The following is a 17,842-nucleotide window of genomic DNA, read 5'->3' as shown; positions in this document are numbered from 1 at the left end:
CATACATACATACATAATATTATATATATATATATATATATAATACATTAATACTTGTAATAATGCTAAATGTAATTTTTACAATGTTTTTGAAGTTGGAAAATGTTTATAGTATTCATAAATGGTTGTAAAAATTTTAGAGTTCGTCGAGCTTCATATTAATAAGACTGTTAAGACTTAAGAATTATAAGGTATTATTCAAAGGGTATATTTTAATTAATTTCGTTTAAAATGTGAATAATATTATAAATATCAGAAAGTTAGTCTACCGTATATTAGATTTCAAGTGCACTTTGTCATCTTCATCATTGAGAAGTCTTTGAACGAATGTGTAAATGATAATTCAATTATGATAAATCATTGCAAAGGAAAAAATGATCCTGACTGATAACTGGAAATGGTGTGAACTTCTAAACTCATATTTTTATTATTTATTTAGCAATGAAATTATTTTTATATTTGTAGACGGTCTCTTAAACTATTTTTTGATAAAAATAGTACATAAATTGTATTATTATTAATTATTATTTTAGTACTAATTATAAACCATATTTTATATATTATTGTTATTAAATTATAAGTCAATGCCGACATACCGATACCGATGTACTGTAGGTACATAACTTGAGAATAGAAGATCTTGGTATAATTTAATAGCTTAAGTATAAATATTCTGACAGTTTTTTTGAAAATGTCGTTGTTTATATAAAATGGTAATCTAAGTAACCTAACAATGGAATGTTTCAATTTTCTATGATAAATCATTTTTGAGTAATAACAAAATAATGAAAATCGTTTGAACTTAAATTGTTACTATTTATTATGCGTTAAAATATTCAATATCATCAATATTTAAGTTAAAAACCTCCATAGATTTATATATTGTTGTTTTACACTAAACTACTTTTTATTTTAATAAAAAATGTATATATTATATTTTTTTTATTGATGTGAAAACAACTTATGAGAACTCTTATAATAAAACGTCGTAGTCAACATTTTTACAAGCAAATAAAAATTTAATCATAAAATTAAGTTGAAAAAAACTAAAAAAAAATTAGAATATTTTAAGTATTGATAAATAACGTAAAATACAAAATTTTTATAAAAAATATTGTATCATGTCTGGAAAATTAAAATATACATATTTGCAAAAAATGTCAAGTCTCTAAGGTTATTTAATTTAGATTTATAAAAAAAAAAAATCTAAATTGATTTTGTCAAAACTCTATTTTGTGTAACTATTCCCGTTTTCCATAACTTTTTTGATTTTTTCAGATTGAATAAAATACTGTATATACGAGTGTACGAGTAATAGATAAACAATACCGATAATATCTAATTTAATACCAGAAACCACACCATAAATTAAAGTTAAAAATTGAAGCATTTTTGCTAAAGTGACGTTTGATACATAACAATTAACCAAATTTAATATTTCACATGTTTATATTAGCTCTGCAGTATTCTTATTTTAAACATATATCTATGTCAAAATAAAATAAATATGAAAACTGTTGTCACGCACCTGTTGGATGTTGTATAACTGAAGTAGAAAAATTGTATAATAGATGTCATTCGTAGATATGCAATGTTAATAATCAGTTCGGAAAACATTTAAATAAATATTAAAATCATATGGAAATAACTTGTAATATAATATTATTATTATGCATATCTCTGCTAGACATCGTTGCATACACTTCGCAAAGTAAGATATGTACATAATATGTATATTGTATATAATTTAACATAATGTATTATGTAGATAATGATTTATAATTTTATTCATTATAGATTTTCATCTACAGCTTTTAGTTTTACACTATATTCAATTTTATTATGTTTGTTTAGAAAACATATTTTATTAATTAAATTTTTTTTATTTTGTTTTGAAGATCTGCCAAAAGTAAATAGGTTTTCATATAATCAATATACAAAATAACAATTGTTGTAATCAAATCTTTGAATAACTATAACCATTCCAAAATGTCTAGAAGTTTTTAAGAACATTGATTTTGTTAAAGAGTATCTACTAGTTTGACAAGACGAACTAATGAATACTTGAGTACTGCTGTCGTATTTTCTGATTTTTTTTACAAATATAAAATTATACCTTAAAGATATCTAATGATTATAAATTATAATTTACATTCACTCGTATAGGTATTATACAAAACGGCATTTTTACAAATTAATCAATAATACAAATTCATAAAATTATGCATTGAAAGTAATTAATTAAATTTAAAGAAGTCGTGTATCAAACAAGTGTTTTCATCTAACCAACAGAAAATGTATTAAATTATTTTGATATAAAGCTTGAAAAGTAGTATACCAAGTAAAAATCTTTAAATAATTTTATTCTTGTAACCATAATACTTAACTATTTTATATTTTTTACCAAAAAAATATTATGCATTTTCTGTATTAGTTAATTTTATTTTAATTGTGAAAATCTCAAAATAATTTTCATAATATTTTTACACTTTAAATTTTAATAATGAATAAATTAGTTTGTAATTATAAAATAAATTAATGAGTTTTTTTAAAACAGTTGTGCTGTAACATTTATGTTACCTATGTACACCGTTTTTCATTGTTGATAAAAATACGCTTTTAAAACTAATATAGGAAAAAATTCTTACATTTATATTAGAATTTATGATGTTTAACTTTAAATATATTTAATATTATATATGAGCTACAGTAGTGAAAAAAAAATGTGAACTTTGTATTATCTTAAAACTCAAAACGGTTTTCGAAATCAACATTTTACTATAAAACAAATAATATATCTCGTAATTCACTAAAAAACTAAAATCTGATTCAATGCAAATTTATGTTATATTATTTTAAACCTCAACATTTTTCATGTATGTTATGGTAATTTATTGAAACTTGTATATTTTAAGTAAGTTTATACACGCTAAAAAAAAAACTTACTGAATATTATTTTGTTATTTCCAAGTGTTTTGTATAATTTAAAATAATATTTCATTCATTAACTCTATATTTCTTGAACTTAACTTTTTTAACTATGTTTTTTTTTTTTTATCAAGTTACAGCAACTATGTAACTATTATACAATCTATAATGAAATAATCTCAAGAAATGTTAACATTTTACAAATAATTCATGCCGATTTTATTTATTATTATTTTGAATTTTTTATGATAAATTAAAATAAGTATCATATAATGGACTTTTTTACTAGTTATAATATCATATCAAATAATACTTTTCAACATCTTTTTTTTCTATATTTTATTAATTTTACAGTGGACCACATTCTTTTGTTATTTATTAGTAAATTACAATACCATTCACAACAATTTTCAACGTCCAATAGACATTTTTAATAAAAAAATATTAAACATATAAATAAGAATTATTATTTTAAACATATTGTAATATACGTGTTAGGTGAGGCTTAAAAAAGTATAAAAAAAAAATTGTCTACGTGATAATGAAATAAGAACACATATAAATCATGTATTATGAACACTTAAAGACAATATTAGCCAATGGTATCATTACGAAATTATTCTTATGTCAATAACAAACAATGAATTCAGACGAAAAGTTCATTTTTTTTTCATGGTTCTACAATGGCATATCTAGTAGATAAATATTAAACTCTTAGGCTTTAGACGCGGGCTGTTCGGTCGATGTGAAGTTATCTATATAACTACAATAGGTACAATAAGTGCATATTATTATATGCTATGGCAATATTGCAAGTATTTCTCCGTCGTATAATATTTATTTTATTGTAATAAAAGTATACAAAAACAATATTACATTTAATAAAGCATCATAATATAATAAGCTAATAATGTATTATTGTATACCGTCGTCATATGAATATTATGATAAAAATATTACCTGTATAGTGCATTTTATAATATAGGTAAATTACTATACTACCTACTATACCCTCAAGTATTAGTGTATATAATATTGACTTCGTGCACTGAAAAGATGAACTCGATTTCAGCGCGCACGTCTATAATAATATCATCTCGTAAAATATAAATTGTATTGCGGGTACGTATTTATACAGGATGAATTTCTTTATCTTTTTTTTTTATATTTAGCACACTTGACGCCTTATTTTCCATCTATCAATTCCAAAAAAAGAAAGAGAAATAACGTATTCGTATAAAACTTATAATCACGGCCTTCATATAGGTATAGTAATATTATTGCATGGGTACGAATATAATCGTTTATCGCCGTACGCGTTTTCATCTGCTTCGCTTACTTTCTTAATAAAATGTCGGTGTACCTATCTCAATATAAATACCAACAACCGTTTTCCAGTACGGCTTTTATGATTAAGTCAAAATTCCGTGCGTGCCTTGACAATAAAAACATTTTATAATTTGTTTTTTGTTTACTTCAACATAATCCTAGTACGTACATAAATATATTATTATGTGTTGTAAGTAAAAGCAAAAAAAGCAACTTTTATACACATATTATAAATACATTATATTAAAGCAAGCATATTATACTCGTAAGGCATGTATTAGGTTTGTGTGCACGTATTTAATATAAATATCAAACATATAATATTGTACGTGAAAATTTCTACAATAACAGTAATAATACGTAACATTTTACGCAACTATTAATATAATAGTATCATCTTGTCAATAACGTTAAGCTAATTCAAATAACTGTAACCGTAGGGCGTAGAGTGAATAGAATTTTAGTCCAATTAGGGGTTTTTACCTTAAGTAAACCAGTCCACCAGGGGGAAGGTTAGGTTAGTTGTCCTTATACCACCCATCACCCTTGACTTTACTAATAGCACCAATATTAATAATTCAAAAATTATTCGAAAAGTTTATTTCATTTTCTATTAAATTGATGAAATCATAATATTATGAAAAAACATTTACAAAACTTAAAAAGTTGATTCTAAAATTCAGAACGAAGCAAAATGTATGCATACAGTAATATTTTAATGTAATCACCTAGTTATAACTTAATTATTCACAAGCATTTTAACGAGTCAGAGAAGTTCTTAAAAAGTATCTTATGATTTATTTTAGTCTAGAAATAGATATAGATTATAATTTATAAGTGCAAGATGGTAAATATTTAAATTTGATAAGTTTTTTGTATTTTTTGATTGTCTAAAATGGAATTTATTTTTGTATTTATTATGTTTAAAATATTTCAATTTTATAACGAGATTGATAAATTGTTTATATTATACAAAGAGATTCACTAATCATGCTCACATTCATTCTCGTCTTTAATAAACAATTTATTCAAATCTCTATTTTTGGAATTTTTAAATTTACTTGACCATATTTTGTTTACTCGTTTGAATTTTGATTTTGATATGTCAAAATATTCATAAAAAGTATTCACTAACTAACAGTAAAAAAAGATCGGGGAGGGTGGTTAATTTGAAAAAAATTTCTTTCTACAAAAACACTTTTTAAATCTTAGAGCTAAAAATTTAAAAAAATTTAGGTACTTAGAAAGATATATTTAAAAAATTTGAAACCAGACTTTTAATAACTGCGTTATTAAAGAAAAAAAAGTGTGATCACGACATATGACGAATTATTCTGTAAATATTGTATAATATATAATATATAAATTACGAATATTTGAATTATTTTTTACGTATTATATGTTAATAAACAGTATTGATTTTACCAAGATATCTATATATTATTGAATTTATAAAATATGTGAGTATAAAAATAGTATTATGTGTTGAGTGCACATAATTATTTTACGTCAATATTATTTTTTTATGTGCATTGAAAACTCCATCAGTGGTCGTTAATTTTTTAAGAGAAGTCAAAAATTTCCGTTGAGAATTATTTTCCTGGACACCATGTTAGATTGTAATATAGTAACTACTTAGTGGCGCAACTGAAGGCCCGCAGACCCTGCATTGCGGGGGGGCATGGTAAATTGGGACCTATGGTTATAGAGTTATGCTTGGTATAACTATATTTTAAGGGGCCATTTTTTATTTTTGCAGGGGAGCTCACATTTTTTTGTTACGTCACTGTAACTACCGTTGATATCACGATACACCTGCGGTATCCTCCACCAAGGCAAGCGAAACGAAACGAGCATCCGACATACGTCATGCAACCCTTAAGTTTTTTTTTCGTTTTTTAGTTAACTGTCTAGTTTTTTCCAAAATGTAACAAAAACACTCATTTTTGAGTAGTCGATCTTTGAGTCGTACCCCGATCGACCTATTATAATTAATAAGTGCTTAATATCTATGCATATAGGACATACGAAGTGAAAATAATTATTCACGAACTTTCCTCCCCGTCGATCTAATAAAATAATTAATATACCTAATACCTATGTATATTATATACTACCTAGCATATCTAACCTAACCTAACTCGGGTAGTATATTATATCGTATGCAATAATAATATTAATAATATTTTTAAGTGAGTATTTTAACGGTACGGATGACGCCGCCGCCGCCGCCACAAAACTGATAATAATATAATAACACTGCAGACTGCAATAACGTTTTATATGCACGACGTAAGGTATAGGTGAGCGTGCAATATACATAATATATATATATATACTATATATATTATATATATTTGTGTGTAGGTATAAGTAGGTATAAGTTTTATTATCGTCGTGTGTAAGCAATACAGTCACGACGAAACCCTTTGGCTCGGTAAAATATTAATATCGCGTGTGGCAATGGGTGTGTGTGTGGTTGTGTGTAGGCATTATAATATGTATACAGTATAATATTGTGCTATAGTTATACCTTTATAATACCTATGTGGTAGACGATATACGCGAACTGTTAATATATATTATGATTATGCTGCGTCAATCGAACGGGTCTTCTGTTGAACGCCGCCGCCACAATCGTTAATCTATATAATATTTATATTTTCACATGAGCTTATAATAATAGACGTTTTGAAATTCCTGCATTTCTGCCAATAAACCGCGCACTCGGTATATATTATAGCTCTACGCCGACGCCGCGTGAATGTTTTAGCGTCGGCGGCGGTTTCGAGAGCGGATTTTTTGCGCGCTAAAAATCTTTTGGAAATCATGTTTTCGATACCGCCATACGTATAATTATTGTAATACGTACAATATATTATAATACATATAATATGGTTATAATATTATGTATACTGTGTGATGGAACAATTTTTTAAAACGTGTCATTTTAGTTTGGTCGTTTAATATTTTCATATTTATATTTTTTTTCCCACAACTATATAAATACCCACTACGATCTTCAACACTTACAGATAAGATGCCTCATCTTGGTAACTACCTATCGGTTTTTCGTTTGTTCAATACGCTCGTATAAAACTATATACACACCTACCTACGCGATATAAAATACGTCTTTCCGCACTGCTTTCCACTCTAAACCCGACGACATTGTGTAAACGAGAAAAAAACAGTAATTATTATTGATAAATTGAATTCTATACGTTTATTTCCACATTTACGAGCATCGCTGTACAAAAAGCGACCCCGTCGAGGTACTTTTTTATTCGTTTACCATTCGCCCACCACACGTAATCCTGTATTTTCCAGTTAGTGATATCATTGTTCGGTCGTTTCGATATTTTCAAATATACGCGACTTGTATTGTATAGTTTATTGAAAATAATGCTATATTTATATATTGTTTTTTACCTTTAGTCTTTACATAACATACTTAAAACGAAATTGGTCCCGTTTCGACAAGTACCTACGTCATACTCCGAGTTTCGTATTACCTATATAATAATAAATAATAATATAAGTATACGTGTATCGTGCATGTATACATTGTGTAAACTTGAGGTGTTTTCGTTAAAAATTGATGTATGTTATGTCGCTTATTATAATAAAACAATAGTATTTTTAACTACATATGTTTTTTTACAAAGTTAGTTAGGCTAAAATTAATATGCTTTGTACCATAGAACATAACAATGCGTAGTAGGTACCTATCTCTAAACAATTTATTTTTACATTTTTACATTAGTCACCAGTTAGACACATACGCCATACTCATTATGTAATCGCTAATATTATCCCATAACATTTATATGTAAAAAAAATTTAAAAATCATAACAGAACACTACACGGGAACGGTGATTTTAATAAATATTTTGATCCGGAGACTGAACAGTTAATTATTATTTAATATTTGTAAGATTTTTCGTGATAAAACATAATACTCACCATACTCATTTGGAAAATGAAAACGGTAAGTCTTAAAAACCTAAAAGAAAATCAATGTTATATTCGATTTAAACAAATTTAAATAGTTTAAACGGATGTAAAACAATTTCTTGACCAATAGTTCTCGAATCAAATTTAGAACAACACATGGCTTGTGCTTGTATTATGTATACATTACAAAGCATGTAATAAAAAAAATCTGGTACAGTACAGAGGCTGTGAGACTATAGTTGTGCTTAACTCGGCGAAATATATATAGCGTGTGTTCTGCTGTTATTCAATTTGAGACTAAAGATAATTATTGAAACGATAAAAACCAAAGAAGTGCTCTACTGTATAATAGGTATCAAGTATACCGTTAAGTAGTCCGTTGTAATGGAAGTGTTAAAATTGAATTTAACGATAAATCAATATTAACGTTGAATTTAATCATATATTTTGTATATTGATCTGATGTTATAGTAATATTAATCACTAATACAGTAAATTAAATGAATGTTTGCCAAAAATGAATTGAATTTTTCATTATTAAAATATTATTTCCTAATATAAAGTAATAATATTACTTCCTTGTTCGGTGTTGTAAGTTTGTGATCTAAGCTATTTGGCATAAATTAGTTTAATTATTTGGAAAATTTCAATTCCCTATAAATAATATTTTTTAAATAAAAACCAAAAATTAAAACCATTGTTTTTTATTTTAAAGTCCAAATTTGAACTTGAAATGACTATAAAAACAAATCGTGAATATTATCATGTATTTTTAATATTTTTTGGTTGTAAGAAAAACTTTTGAAAAAATTTATCAGAATTATTGAATTACCTACATTATCAAGTCTTCAGTATTCGAATTTAAAAATGTTATGAATCTTAAAAATTTGAGCTGTAAAATAATTTGCAAATTGTTGTGATTTTGCCATACTCTAAATGCTTATCAAAAATAAATGTAATTATATTATAAGTATAAAAATATTTTTTAATTGCTATGAAAACAACTTGTGATAATAACGTCATATTAACATTTCTATGTAATAGTACCTACTCATAAATAAAAATATTATACAGTTGATTAAAAAACAGAAACTGCCAACAACATTTAGTATCTGAGAAATTTACTTCAATAAAGTGTCTTCAGACCAAATATAATTCATCGCCCTGTTTAGAATTTTAAAATGAACAGAATTTGTTTTAAAGTTTGGGCTATACGGTTTCAATTTATTTAATGTATTATGCTCATAAAATTAATGTAAAAACTTAAAATAACATCTTCGTAGAATCTTAGTTAGACAATCATATTATATATAGATTACGATCGGAAAATAGGTTACGATGAACTTTATCTTCGACGGAAAGTTTTGCTATAAAAATAACTATATTAATAGAACCAATACACCTATACCTATTTTTTTTCTTCAAATTATCAAGTAAAAGTATAAATTTCAAGTACTATTATTAACAATGATTTCGAGTATGAAATTACACGAAAATAATGAATGAGTTAAATTTACTAATGACGGTGTGCTTAATTATTGTTCCATCATTTTCTTCAAGTCAGTAATTAGGTTTCCATATATTACTAATTCTGTAACCTTCTGTAATTCTATAGATGCATACTATTTTTCTGAAAATTTGAAAACAAAATAATAAGCATATAAAATAATTTAAACCTAACCGTGTTAGCACACTGAAAAATGAACTTAACTTTTTGAGAAAAATTATTTATAATTTAAAAACAATATTACATTGAATTATTCTCACTCATCTAAAAATGTAATGATATTAGAATGAAATAATAATAATAATATATTGTATGTTATAGTTTGTAATTGAATTTCTTCGAAAGAAATGTTTGAAGTTGTTTTTTTAACCGGGAAACTTAAATCAAATTTTTTCACACTTAAAAGGTCTCTTTTGGTGTATTTTGGAAATCCACGTCAAACGGCCCGTCGACTACATATTGTAATATTTTAATAACAATGATGACGACGAGTATTTCGGCGAGTACGACGACGAGTGATCTCTATCATCGCTTCGTGATCGAATATTAGAAAACGCGTGGAAAACAAACGTCGCGCAACCGTCTCGGCGGTGATAGAACGGTGGCAAACAATAATAATATTTAATCCGTCATATAATATAGTTCTGGTGGGAAAAAAAACTCGTACCCACAATAACCTCCACTGACTATTATTATTATTATTATTATATAGGTAGCAGGTATTCCTGTGGCTCGCCAACAAATTATTTCTGCAACGGTTGACGGCAGCATATAGGTAGGTATATTATATCGACGGCCTTAACGAACGTGCACCGGTCGTCCGGCAAATAATAAGTCTCATTTGAACGCCGCAACGAACCCACATGTGCAGCCTGCCCGCGGACGGGGCTGTCAGACGGCCGCAACAGGTTATATAAACAATAAGTTATAGGTACACGTAATATTGTATATTATTTGAACGAAACCTGAATAAAATAACGGGTGCTTTTCTTGCCGATCTCGTGATAATAGGCGTGACGACAGCACAAAGGAAACCGCGCACATGATCAACGTGATAGGTATATTTTGCTATTGTTTGGCGCTGCGAAGAAATATATACATAATATTAAATGGTAAATACAAAATGAAAAAAATAAAATTAATAATAATGATAATTAAACCGTAAGCACGTGTAACTTATTCGGTTTTTTTTTTTTTTTTGTAAAATGTCAAGTAGTTTGGAGACGAAACAATAATAATGATGATGATGATATTATTTTATAAACGAATATGGCCTCTGTAGCGAGCAACTGTCCGCTGTCGGTCCACTACAGTTCCCGTCGCTCCAAAGACCCGCGTACAGACGATTTCGTGTAATGTACGGTTTGTTTTTTTTTTTATGTTGACTAGACGTTCACGACAAATAAGTGAATTAAATGTGTGCGACTCGGATGAACGTTTACTTTGTGCACTATCTGCCGGCTGACGCTACCGAGCGTGAAAACTAAAAAATAAAAATAAAAAAGTCGTTGAAATGATGACATCCGCGAGGAGCCCCCCGGGAACACGAAAACAAACAACGCCCAACAACAAAAGTATCTTACAGATTTGCATAAAGATATCTATGTAATATAAATGTATATATAGATTAGGTACTTCAAAAACGTGAGAGAGTTAATAATCCGATATCAGCTCCTTTTATATATTATATTTGCGCTATACATAGAAATTGCAATTTCGTTATAGTGTACACAAATGTGCAAAGTTTCCACCGAATCGGAACGTAAATATTTAAACTATTGAATTTAAAAGATCGAGCTTAAAAAAAAAAGCAGAAAAAATGACTGTACTATTTACATAGAATACGCAAAGCGAATTGATTGAATTTTCTTATTATTAAATGTCTGTAGTTATTTAAACTTTTTTTTTATTATTATTCCTATTATCGTTAACTTTTATCATTATAAATAAATTGCGTCATAAGGATGCTCCTATAATAATAGAACGTGTAATACAATAAATAAATAAATAATAATAATATTCTAGCGAACAATAGTCATTTCTCATCCGTTTTCTCAGAATTTAATCAAAGTTAAATGATCATTATTTCACTTAATATTATGATAATAATAAAGTCGAAACGTCTTACGAAGTTTGGGAAAAACACTGGGAAAATAATATTATTTTAACTATAATTTGTTGCATATTATTATCATTTATAAATTATATTATACAGAACATCACTAAAAATTTTTTGAAATATTAAAATACTTACAAAATGTAGGTTAAATAAAAAATTAATATAGGAAAATATTAAAAATATTAATCATTACACCACCATAAAACGAATTCATAAACAAAAATAATGCTGAAGTTAATGCATTATAATATTATATATTATTTTTGATGTTCATTTTATAAAGAGCAAAGAACGCACAGTATAAGATACTGGCTATTTTACCACATTGACTGCCAAACCTATTTCAGTAATTAGGTCGCTGATGCTATCAGATAAAATTCATTTTGTAATTTTAACATAATTATAAACTGAGTTAATGTTAAATTATAATAGATTCATATTTAATATAGAGCTTATTGTTTCTTACGGTGGTTTTAATTTTATAGTCATGCACATAAGAACCTAATTTAAAGGTCCAGTTTAAACATTAAACACGAACACTGACAAAAGATTGAAATATTTTATGCCCCAAATTTCATATAATATTAAGCTGATTGAAAGGATACAACCAATATAATGATAATCATTGTTTAAATCATATTTTTATGTTATCACTGTTTTTTTTTACCAAAATATGTATATCGCTTTTTTTCAATATTTTTAACGAATATTAGCGATTTACTATTTTATATTAATCAATTTAAAGTATTACGCTATAGTTGCATTAATAGAGTAAGTAGGATACTAATTTTTCAATACAAAATATGTCTGTTTCACAGTTTTATCAACCGATTTTCTGATTTATTAACAACTATAAATAAAAAACACAATTATTTAATATACCATGAAAATTAAATAATACAGTGAAATTATTTAAAATGTTATTTAGTTTTAGAAAACCCACTGAGGTTTATATTATGTCTACGATAGTGTTATAATATCGATAATTCATTAGTTATAAAATTCATTTTTAGATTTTTAAGTTATTTTTTAATAGTCATCACAATCCCAGTCTTAACAATATACATACTTATGTTGTATAGAATATCTACACATTTTATGCCGTCATAAAAATATATATTATGGTTTATTTATACTCTATAACGTGGTGAACTTCAACATTGTCGGAGGCAAACATTTTTATACAATACTCGCCACCCGTAGCCCGCAACCTCGCTCAAAGTGCGATGTATAGAAATAGAATTTTGCTTACAATGACAATCTATGACAAAACCGAAAGGGTCCAACAAATAATATTATATTTTACCGATCTAGACGAACACGTCTTGTTTAAGTAAAATAAGTCTAATATCGAAAGAGAAAAACTGCAATCGTACTACCACATACATCACATTATATAGTTCAAGCAATTTCATACGCATGCGGCTTGATGACGTCTGCACGTGTAGCGGTTTGAAATATTATTAAAACAATTTTCGCTTAGCTACCCTAATATCAAATTTATTATATTTATGTGTGTGTATGATTTTCATACGTATCAAACAGCTGGTGCATAACTTGGCGCATGTATTCACAGCTATTTTTTGTAAAACGCTTTCTGGGCCGGTAGAAATCAAAACTAAATCACCAAAATGTGTTTTAAATCTGATTTTAAATAAGTATTACACATTTTGTTTTTACTTTTCAAATGTATATTTACTGTGATTCGACCATAATAATGACCAAGAGAAAATTGAACGAATAACAACAATAACAAAGTAATTTGTATACACAGCACAATGTCGTCGTTTCTATAATTAATTATACATATACGGAACACGAATTATAAGCTCATCTAATCGTAAAATCAAACATAATAACTAATAAGAAATAACGAAAGAGTACAATTTCTCTTTAAAATAGTTAAAAAATTACATTTCTAGTTGTTTATATTTTCCATCACCTACACACTACTACTATAATTCTTGCAGCTAACTATTAAGTATCTTGTACACTTGGCTTGGTAAAGATTTTAAAATAGCTTGCACGCGTTTTAGGCACCACAACGAGTAAAAAACTTAAATTACTCGCCCGCGGTACGATGTTATATTATATTCTGTTAAATATATTCTTATAAGTTAAAATTTCACGTGTAATTTTTAAACTAATATACTTATAAACGATCGATTGAATTTCAAGCGTGTGTGAATAGTTAAAGTTTTAAAAATAACATGCACTACGTGATAAAGTATAATTGGGAAAAAAATTTGTTAATAGGTATAAATATAATATAATATACTGCGAAATTCGCGATATTCTGACGTGATAAAATGTAGTAAACGAGCGTTGTGCGTGTCATTAACACCGGAGAATGACTTAAAAAGCTCTGGGACTTGACATTACGAAACAGAAATTTGCATTCGCATTTCACATCCATATAATATACGCTACAGTGTTGAGGAGACACGTGTAAGTGCGCGCGATAAACAGAGGTACCTATACGTGACTGATGCGAACGGTGCGCGTCGCATTATAATATTATTATCTATGTAGGTACGAGTATAATAATAATAATATATTATACGGCATGTTATAATACGAGTTTCTTTTCTATCCTCCCCTCGAGAAGAAAAAAAAACAAAACACTAAACTTTCATTAAAATAAGAGCTGCTGCAGTAGCGTTTCGTATACGTATTATTGTAAGTATACGTATGATACGCGTGTATTGTAAATAACGCACGCGATGATGGTTATTTTTAATAAATAAATACTAAACGATAATTGGTTTATAGCTCGCGGAGGAGTAGTACATCGCATCATATTATAATATATTATGCTGCTGTACCGCAAATACTGTGTACGCATAATGTACACTCGCACGAGCGTACTCCGCTAATGTGCGCACGTCATATTGTTTTGTATACGCGCGTGGACGTAAAAGCAGACCAGTCTTATAAGTCCAGACTTACAGTCGTAGAAACAGTGTGCAGTTGTACAGTTAACGTCCAGACTATGTGTTTTATCATATATGCGTATGTCTCGCCTCTGCGCAAGATTATTGTTGTCAGTATGCTGCGTATAGTGTATATACTCGCATAATTATATATTATGCACATTAGAAACATCACAAATCACATCAAATTCTAAAACGATTATACGGTGTGGAGTTCTATTAGTATGATTCCAGTAGAAGTATACTGAAAATTCGGTTTCGGCTACTGCGTAGGATTCATCAAAATATTGAAAATGTCCGTTTTCAAAAATTCGAAAATGTTGCCTCGATAATTTTTTATACAGGTCGGAATATAATTTATATGTACTTATAGAATATGATTAAAAAATAATAATAATATAAATCAAAACGATCAAACTCAAAGTTAAAAATTCTTAACATCATTTGGTGAATGCTGAATTTAGATTTATAGTCAAACAACAAATTTTATTTAAACAATAGAGTTTGGAAAAAGTATTTTTACCAATAAAATAAATTATTTGTAAAAAAATATTGTAGGTACCTATATTATAATAACCGTTTGGGTAATTATATTTTCAACTACAGCAAAAAAAAAGCTACAATAAATTTATTTTTAAGTTGCTTTTTTTCTGTTTGTCTTGTGAGTTTTTCATAATTGTCCGTAAAAAAGATTATTTATTATCTTAAAAATACATCTAAACTAATTTTATACTACAAAATTCCTTGCATCCAAATGCTGTGCTTTGTCAGCGTAAATAAAACATTAATTGCATCAACATTACTCATTAGAGTTGTATTATACAACAGTTTAGTCGACGGAAAAACGTTGCGTCTTAGATACTTATCTACAATAATATAAACATTTAACAATATAATGCATACGATAGTGATGATTGACTTCGCTGATTGGAAATAACTTCAATTTCAGTTCAACAAGATCAATAAATGATTGTAGGTATATGAAAAAAACAATTCCAAGGAAAGACATGGCTTATTTGAACTTGTTTTTTGATTAAACAAAATTGCACACATGATTTTTCGATATTTTAAAACTGCTGTAAGAAAAATTTTAAAAGTACATTTGTAGGTATTTAAATTTAAAATATTGGAATATTTTGAATAGGAAATTTGAAATTACTTATATATTTTCAAGATTTCGAACAAGTATAACTGCACAAATGCCATAATACCAAAAAAAAAAAACTAAATAATTTTGTAACATTATACACAATAAAAATGTTGTAAGGCAGTAGCTTAGGAAAAAATGACATTTTTTTTTCAATATATAATCCCATTTTTAGTCATAAGCCAATAGTATCATCAGATGACAACCTATGAATCGTTCAAATTGCTATGCACCGAATGCTATTATAGGTATACAGTGTATACTATTGAAATTATTATTTTTGTTATTACAGTGATTATTACGTCTGCGGCGACCGATTCGGCTAACAATTCGATCGGAATCCACCAGGGAAAAAAAGTTTATCCATAATAATAGTATGATATAAACAAATACAGGGTGAGCAATTCTGTTTTCCCATGATCCCATAAGGTCAACACCGTACGGAAAACACAGTTGCCCGTCTTGCGCATACGATCGTTTTTTAAGATTTACAACATGTTGTGGCTCGTGAAACGAAAATAATAATAAAATACCTAGTCGTGTTGTTGTATATTATTATTATATGGTCGTTTGCCGGCATCCGCAAGTCGACCGAACGGTTATCGAAATTTTTTATTTAACGCGTGAATGTACGACAAAATATTTAAAACAAAACACTTTAGCCACCGAATCCGTCGTACACCGCACAACAACAACAACAACAACAACAGCAAAAATAATATACCTATTATACATCCCTCGTCTCACCACACGAGGTACATATGTATATCTACATAATATAATAGTATATAATACGATACGCGCGTATCATAATTATTCTTATTCTACGTGCTCTTTTCGGTTTTTCGGGAATTATAAATAATTATTGTATGTGCGCAGAATAATATCAGCGTCACAGTATATTATGGTGTTGCAATATAATATAATACGAGTAGGTAGGTATATTATACGTTGGTCATAACCATGGGCCTGTGATTTAAAAACACTAAAACACCATGAAATATGCATGCACTTATGCACTCAAACGTAGGGAAAACGTGCATTGAAAGTATGCACCGAAAATTCCGAAATGTATTTGTTTTGTTGTAAATTAAATGCACCACTATTTTGTATACGGCTCGAATTATAGAAACCAATATGTTACGAGACAAAAATAAAATGATAATATTTTTTAAATACTTTATCATAAACAAAACTTGTTGTATTATTGAATCATCATACTATTATAAGTAATAAGTATTACAATAAATGATGGTATAAAACCAAAGACCTTCAAGAATATATATGTATAAAACGCAAAATTCTCAATTTCCGAAATAGTATTATGTAATGACTTTTTTATTTGAAATTAAACAATCTATACAATATATCTTGTACAATAATCTTAATTAATTACATGAAGATTCTTACTGAAGACTTGATAGGAGAACTGACGACACTCCTGGATATCAGCTATGGAGTTTAGATAAAGGAGCTTTTCGATGCACCATTTTGTTTTTAATCTTTTGAACGGTTTACCGGTAATTGGTTTGATTAGGATTTTTGCCAAAATATTTGAATGGTCAAAAAGTGAGTTGTGGTAACATGAACATGATTTGATACTAGTTTTAGACACTGTGCTTATTTTAAGGTCTTTGTATAACAGTGTTTGATTACCTACATAGAAGGAGACTTTTGTTATAAAACCAAATATTTTATTTTGAATTATTTGTGTTTTATTTAGGGTTGATATTTTGACAAAGGTTATGTTTGGATACCATTTACTATTTGGTTTCAAAAGAATTTTATAAAAATTTAATGTAATGCAGAGTTGAAGTTTTGATATTGTGATAAAAATATATTTTAGAATACGTAGTGGATGTTGAGTTTGATGTTATTTAATAGACTCGGTTTAATTAGTTTTCAAAATTTATTTCATGGT

At 27.4% G+C, this 17,842-nt stretch overlaps 1 protein-coding gene across 4 annotated transcripts in view; it reads right to left on the bottom strand.

Annotated features, from left to right (window-relative positions):
- Positions 1-17,842, bottom strand: part of LOC114126462 (uncharacterized) — a 108,074-nt gene that overhangs the window by 40,726 nt on the left and 49,506 nt on the right. The gene's annotated exons all lie outside the window — the stretch shown is intronic.

Source organism: Aphis gossypii, chromosome X, assembly GCF_020184175.1.
Source record: "Aphis gossypii isolate Hap1 chromosome X, ASM2018417v2, whole genome shotgun sequence".
Lineage (NCBI taxonomy): Eukaryota > Metazoa > Arthropoda > Insecta > Hemiptera > Aphididae > Aphis > Aphis gossypii.
Note: the sequence above shows the minus strand (reverse complement) of the source record. Positions and strands in the feature narration are given on the sequence as shown.